Source organism: Nicotiana tomentosiformis, chromosome 5 (assembly GCF_000390325.3).
Source record: "Nicotiana tomentosiformis chromosome 5, ASM39032v3, whole genome shotgun sequence".
NCBI lineage: Eukaryota > Viridiplantae > Streptophyta > Magnoliopsida > Solanales > Solanaceae > Nicotiana > Nicotiana tomentosiformis.
The window spans coordinates 77,547,715-77,555,458 of NC_090816.1; positions in this window are offsets into that span (position 1 = coordinate 77,547,715).

Below are 7,744 nucleotides of genomic sequence, written 5' to 3' on the forward strand. Positions count from 1 at the left end.
AACATATCTATCTATCTATGCTATATTAAAAGCACGAAAACCTCAGCGAAATATCGTTCACTTTTTTTACTCTTTAAAAATAGATTTCACACTAGATAAAATAGTTATTTAAATTATTTTCTTAATATTTAGAATTAATTATTTTATTATCTCCCTAATATTTAGGAATTCGAAATTAATTCAACTTAATTTTGAAACGATATGAAATCCCAAAAATAAGGTTAAGAGTTTTAATTAGAACTAGTATTTTTAAATGTGCGTTGCATATTAATAATGGCACATAATGATTTAAATATTTATTTATATGAAAGAATAATAAATTTAATTAATGAGAGAAATTTTATATATAATACTATAACATTTATCTAAATGCCGGAAAATATTGTTAGATTAGCATAATACGTGAATTCAAAATGAAAGGATATCATCATAACTTACATAAATGATCAATTTTAGTCATGTTAAGTAGATAATTATGTATGGTAGTTTAAAGGTATCTAATATGATAGTATCTTATAGAATACTTCTTTATATACGGTGTTTTTTTGTATATGTTTTCTTCTAATGCTTTGGTTACTCTGCGATAACCAGAATTCTTGTTGTCGATATTGATATTTCTCTTAAAAATTCAAAATATATTTATTCATATAAGAAAATATATTATGGTAAATATAATTCAATATTTATGATGTTTGTCCTTGTGCTTTATTTATTGTAACTATAAAAACATAAACATACTGAAAATTATTTTCACACAAATTTGAAAGGATATTCTTTAGTTTCGGAAGACAAAAGTTGAATTCGGGGATAAACACATACTTGGAAGCACATTGATCAGTATCTTAAGTTCTGCATGTATGACATTATTGTCAAAACTTCTATATACCATATGTGTACTATTACATAAGCTATTTAGCGGATCTAAGTTTTCAGTAGCATGACAAGCATATTTTTCTTCAAAATCAACCTATATGCAATGGAAGATCAATTTTAACTTGGTCTATTATATATATGGTGACACTAACATACATAAGAAATAATGAACTTGACAACAAACATGTATAGTAGAAGGCCATTTGATATTAAAGTATTTAAGTATTCTTCTTGGTAGTTGTTGTTGGTATCATCTTCTGCTGAGTCAAAACTGAAAAATATTTTATTTTTACCATAAAACTTAGCAATCAACCTTTTAGTTGATCAACGTATTCATTTCTGCTAGCTAAGATATCTCTTTAATTTCTATCATGTTATTTGCACAAATTGCGTTTTAATCTAATAATAAAAATATTTTCCTTATTAAATGCACTACTATTACCATTGGGGTTGATAACCAAGTGTTCTAGAAGAACCAAATCATCTTTTATTGGATGCTCTTCTTCGTTTCTGACAGAAAGCAAGAAGTCACTGAATGTTAGATCTGTTCTTACTTTTATATTTCTTATCATTTGAATATTTTTCATTTGAGGTCATAAGTATAATTTTGACAAGCTAGCTTTTACAGTTTCTGCTTTGGTCAATTTTGGAACTGCTGATCGTACTTGACAGAAATCACCTCCCAAACTCTTGCTTTTCCACCAAACAGTTCATCGATATCTAATATATCTCTAAAACTCTGGGCAATTGTTTCGATCGTTTGACGCTTAGCCAAAAGCGCTTCATCCCATATTATCACTTTTGATTTCCTTATAAATTTAGCATTATTGCTCTGATTTGATATATTTGTGATGGTTATTTCAGTTATTTGAAAAGGTATATCAAATCTAAAGTGAGTTGGACGACCTCATAGTAAAATCGTCAGTGGTACACCATTTGTTCTTGTTGTTAACAATGTCATGCCTCTTGATATGACATTTACAAGTAATGCATGACATATGAATATTATTTCGATTCCGTCGAAGGCATCTACAAAAGATAATCCCGCTATATCACAGTCGATATTTTATAATATAGTCATGAAAACTTATTCTTGTTCAGGATTTAGCTTTGATTGTGCTTCCTCAAATACTTGTATGGCCTTCTTAATATCATACTAATTTTTTTTACTTTATGATCTATTTTTAAAAATCTCTAACATTCTTTTTATGGAATAAATTTATGCACCCGATGATTTTTTTTTAAACTTGAAAAATAATTTTACTCATACGATGAATTTTAAAAATAATTTAATTGGATTCTCTTGCTAAATAATTAATTAAAAGATTTGATTATTTGGTTTTAACATAAAATATAATTTATTTTCTGTTGATTTAGATTCTTAATATTACTTCATCTCATGTTTGAATATTTAACCATAATTATAATTTTATCCACCATAAATTTTATTTTTAAAGAGTAAAAAGATCGATGACATTCTACTTTTAGATCTTTATGTTTGCAAAATCATTAGTGGTATTGGCTCTTACCAACCTTTTTATTTCTTTTCTCACACATTTATATTCTTAAAAATTTTCTTAGTTGTTCTTTAATAATTGGGTATATTTTTATATATTACACGAAAAATTAATAATAATAAAACATTATTTGAGTAGGAAAATAATTCAAATATAATATAATAATATATTATCTTGGGAATGTTTTCTCAATTTCAAAGCTTTATGCAGTCCGTTTAGCATTACTTATATTTTTTTTGGTATTGAATATTATAGAGTGGTAATGTATTACCAATATGGAGGATTCTTATGAAATTGATTTCATTAAACATTCCTACATATTTTTAATAAGAATTCAATAGACAAGATTGTATTAATTTTAAAATTTTAAATATTAAAAAATTAACATATAAGTTATTATAGTCCAAAAAAATAAGTTATTACAGTTATGTCCTTTCCCTATGAGTTCTTCTGTTTAATATTGTCACGCCCCAAAACCGGGGAGCGCGACCGGCGCTCAACCGAGTGAACTCGACCGAGCAAGCCTGTTAGATTCTTTCTATCCAAACTCATTCATGAATAAAGAGAACATATGTTTTCCTTAAATAAACAATAAAGTGGTCATGTCTGCAATTATCAGTTTCTTACCAATAGTGTTATCATTTTTAAAGTCTCAAACGGACAAGTAATACAACCCCAACATAATATAGTTTGTCTTTCCCCAACACCAATACACAATCCACACTATGTCTACAGAGCCTCTATGGATAAAGAAGAGTGCAATGATAATGCCGGCAACAAGGCCCCGGCTATACCTCAACCATAATACATAAAGATCAAAAGATATATGACCCCGGGATGAAGTGGGGCTCACCAAGTCATCTGGGAAGAAGGCATACTGCTATCACTGATCAATGTCTCCTGCTGTGGAACCACCTGCATCCATTTAAAGATGCAGCGCCCCCGACAAAAGGGACGTTAGTACCGTCGAATAGTACAAGTATGAAAACTAAACACCAATTTAAGAATTTAGAAATACAAGATAATTATGATGAACCAGTGCGGCAATAGAATAATATAGATAATTGTCTCAACCATAGCAAGCTTATTAAAAACTATTAACAACATTTATAGGATTTAAGATGAGATCCTATGTAACCATCTTCACACAAAGCGGCCCCGCCGCCTCACCCGATATATGCAGGTGGAGGTGTATGTACAATACCACAACTCTAATCAAGCGGCCATGCCGCCTCACCCCAATGTATGCGGGTGGATATATAACCACAGTACTAAGAACTTACACAAAGCGGCTATGTCGCCTCACCCCAATGTATGCGGGTGGTGGTGCCACAACAATACCAAAACCATACACAAAGCGGTCGTACCGCCTCAACCCAATGTAAGCGGGTGGAGGTGCAGTCCCACAATACCATAATTCCTACACAAAGCAGTCATGCCGCCTCACCCCAATATATATGCGGGTGGAGGTGTATCACAATCACAATCTCTATACCACAATTCCCACATAAAGCGGTCATGCCGCCTCACCCCAATATATGCGGGTGGAGGTGTATCACAATCACAATCTCTACACAACTTGGTATAATAACTTTCACATAAATCACGACTAGAAATTATAATATGTGGATACATAATCCATAGTTTGGGACACACCCTCAATTTATAATGCAATATGATAAGAGCATTTGAAACACGGATTGAACATATATCTTCATCACAAAACTTATCGGGATACTCGATTTATAATCAACATCTCTGAACTTACAAGGATAATGGGAATTCCAATTCTCAAAGAAGAGTTTAACCAACATACCTCACTTGAGCTTCCTTACACGCTAAATGTTCCGAAATTTTTAGCAACCTCAATCTATTATAGAAATATACAAATTAAACCAAAATTAGGAAGATGATCATGGTTCTAGCTCATTTGAGATTTTATCAAACACTAGATGTGCATTAAGGTTTCAAGATCCTTTTATGGAGGATTCCATCATCCCACAACCCAACCTTTACCATTTTAACTCAATAATCTTTCTACACCCTTTGATAACACATGCATATAAAATAACCAACTCTCTTGCCCAGAAATTATCTTGCTTATTATCCATTTCTACACAAAATTCGAAATTGAGGGTTAGGGTGTAGAATCTTACCTCTAGGATGAAGACCTAGTGAGTTTCTCTTCTCAATCTTCCAAAACTTGAGCAAGAATTGAAGAACAATTATTGGAGAATACCTTCTCACTCTAGGGCACCCTCTCTCACTCTAAAATGTGAGATAATAGCTCAAAAATTACCCAAAGAGTGTATTTAACGAAATAGGGTCGGGTTTTAAAAATCCAAAAATAAAGCTCCGGAACAGGTTCTGCGGTAGCATATGCGACCGCATAATGGTCATGCGGACCGCATATCGGTCACATAATTGGTTACAAAATAGCCAAAAGAACTGCCTGTGTATGCGGTCACTATGCGGTCGCATAATGCACCGTATAAAAGTTATGCGGTCGCATAGTCAACCGCATAGCTGCTGCCAGAATAGCCCTCTCCTGCTCACTTCTGCGGCCATTATGCGGCCCGCAGAGTGATTATGCGGTCGCATAATGGACCGCATAAACACATTTTTTCGGCAAAAATTTTTCTTTACTTTTCTGTGCATTGTTCAACCCAAAAAGTCCGAGCCGCGAAGAATTTTTATAATCCTCAAACACGTAAGCCTAATCCGGCACAATGTAACATTATTTTCTTTACATATTTTACCGGGCTTTACACTTAAGTACTTTAAAATTTTTCGGGGTTTTACATTCTCCTCCGCTTAGGACCATTCGTCCTCGAATGAGGGTCGAATTCTGTTATTAGCATCTTATGCAACTCAGTCTTTCATACACGCACCAGTAACCCCAAATTTGACTAACTCCCTAAATTTCCAAAAATTTCGCCAGAGTTTCCTTTGTAATTAGGCCTATCCACCTGTCAGAGAGCCCCAGAAACACATCCTAACAACATATACATAATCCAACAACGTAACATAATACAAAACAACATCAACTGTGGCCTCACAAGCAATTATATTACCAGAACGGAATGCCCTTAACACCAAATGTACAAGTCATACATATTTCATAGGAATATCCCTTAGTATTTTCTTAAGGCACAACTCATAATTACATGGTTATTCAAATAAATAAGGATACTTTTTCTTTATTTTTTCTTCGGCCTCCCAAGTAGACTCTTCAACCTGTTGGTTTCGCCATAGCACTTTATTACATGGTGATTCAAATAAATAATTACATGGTTATTCAAATAAATAAGGATACTTTTTCTTTATTTTTTCTTCGGCCTCCCAAGTAGCCTCTTCAACCTGTTGGTTTTGCCATAGCACTTTCACGGATGCAATTTCTTTGTTTCTCAACTTTCAGACTTGCCGATCAATAATAGAAACTGGAATCTCTTCATAAGTCAATTCTTCACTTACCTCAATAGTCTCAACCGAAACAATGGCTATCGGGTCTCCAAGTACTTTCCTTAACATAGACATATGAAACACCGGGTGTACTAATGATATCTCGGGTGGTAGCTCAAGCTTGTATGCTACCTCACCGATCCTCTGAATGATTTTTTATGGTCCGACATACCGCAGACCCAATTTCCTTTTCTTACCAAATTGCATTACACCCTTCATGGGGGAAACTTTTAAGAATACCCAATCATCTTCTTTGAACTCCAAATCCCTACGACGAACATCCGAATAGGATTTCTGACGACTCTGAGCAGTCTTCAACCGCTCCTTAATGATTTTAACTTTTTCCATAGCCTGATGCACAAGGTCTGGCCCTAACAAATCTGCTTCCTCAATTTCAAACCACCCAATGGGAGATCTACATCTCCTACCATATAAAGCCTCGAACGGTTCCATCTGAATGCTAACATTATAGCTATTGTTATATGCAAATTCTATAAGTGATAAATAATCATCCCAGCTACCTTTGAAGTCTAGCACACAAGCACGCAACATATCCTCAAGCGTTTGAATAGTCCGCTCTGCCTGCCTGTCAGTTTGCGGGTGAAAGGCTGTACTGAGATTCACCTGAGTACCCAAACCTTGCTGAAATTTCTTCCAAAAATTAGCAGTGAATTGTGCTCCTCGATCAGAAATGATGGAAACTGGGGTGCCATGCAACCTGACTATTTCTTTGATATACAACTGAGCATACTACTCCGCTGTGTTGGTAGACTTAACCGGCAAAAAGTGTGTTGACTTCATGAGTCGATCCACAATCACCCAAATTGAGTCAAACTTGTGCGGAGTGCGCGATAATCCTACCACAAAGTCTATATTAATCATTTTTCATTTTCACATTGGAATTTCTATGTTCTGTGCCAACCCACCGGGCCTGTGTTCGGCCTTCACTTGCTAACAATTCGGACATCTTGCCACAAAGTCTGCCACATTCCTCTTCATATCATTCAACCAATAGACTTTCTTAAGATCATGATACATTTTTGTAGAACCTGGGTGCACGGAATACCTAGTAGTGTGAGCTTCAGTCAAAATTCTTTCACGGAGACCATCCACATTTGGAACACATAGTCGCCCTTGGTACCTTAGTGTACCATCATCCATGCCAAGAGAAAAGGCCATGGTCTTATGTTTATGAATCCCCTCTTTCAATTGCACCAACAATGGATCGTTGTATTATTTTTCTTTGACTTCCACTACAAGTGATGATTCAACCCTATTTTGCACAATTACCCCTCCTTCACTAGAGTCCGCAAGACGAACTCCCAAACTAGCCAATCGGTGAACTTCTTTGGCCAATGGCCTTTGATATGCCTCCAAGTGTGCTAAGCTACCCATAGATTTTCGGCTAAGAGCATCCGCCACACCATTAGCCTTCCCTGGGTGGTATAAAATATCAATGTCATAATCCTTGAGTAATTCAAGCCATCTTCTTTGCCTCAGATTCAATTCCTTCTGTTTGAAAATATATTGAAGGCTCTTATGGCCAGTGAATATATCCACATGGACACCATATAAATAATGACACCAAATTTTCAATGCAAATACCACCGCCGCAAGTTCTAAATCATGTGTTAGATAGTTCTTTTCATGATTCTTTAGTTGCCTAGAAGCATAAGCTATCACCTTCCCATGTTGCATTAATACACACCCAAGCTCGATTCTTGAAGCATCACAATATACCACAAATCCCTCTATACCTTCTGGTAGAGTCAACACCGGCGCTGTAGTCAATCTTGCTTTCAATTCTTGGAAACTCCTTTCACAAACATCTGACCATTGGAACTTAATTGCCTTCTGCGTCAATTTAGTCAATGGAGAGGCAAGAGTAGAAA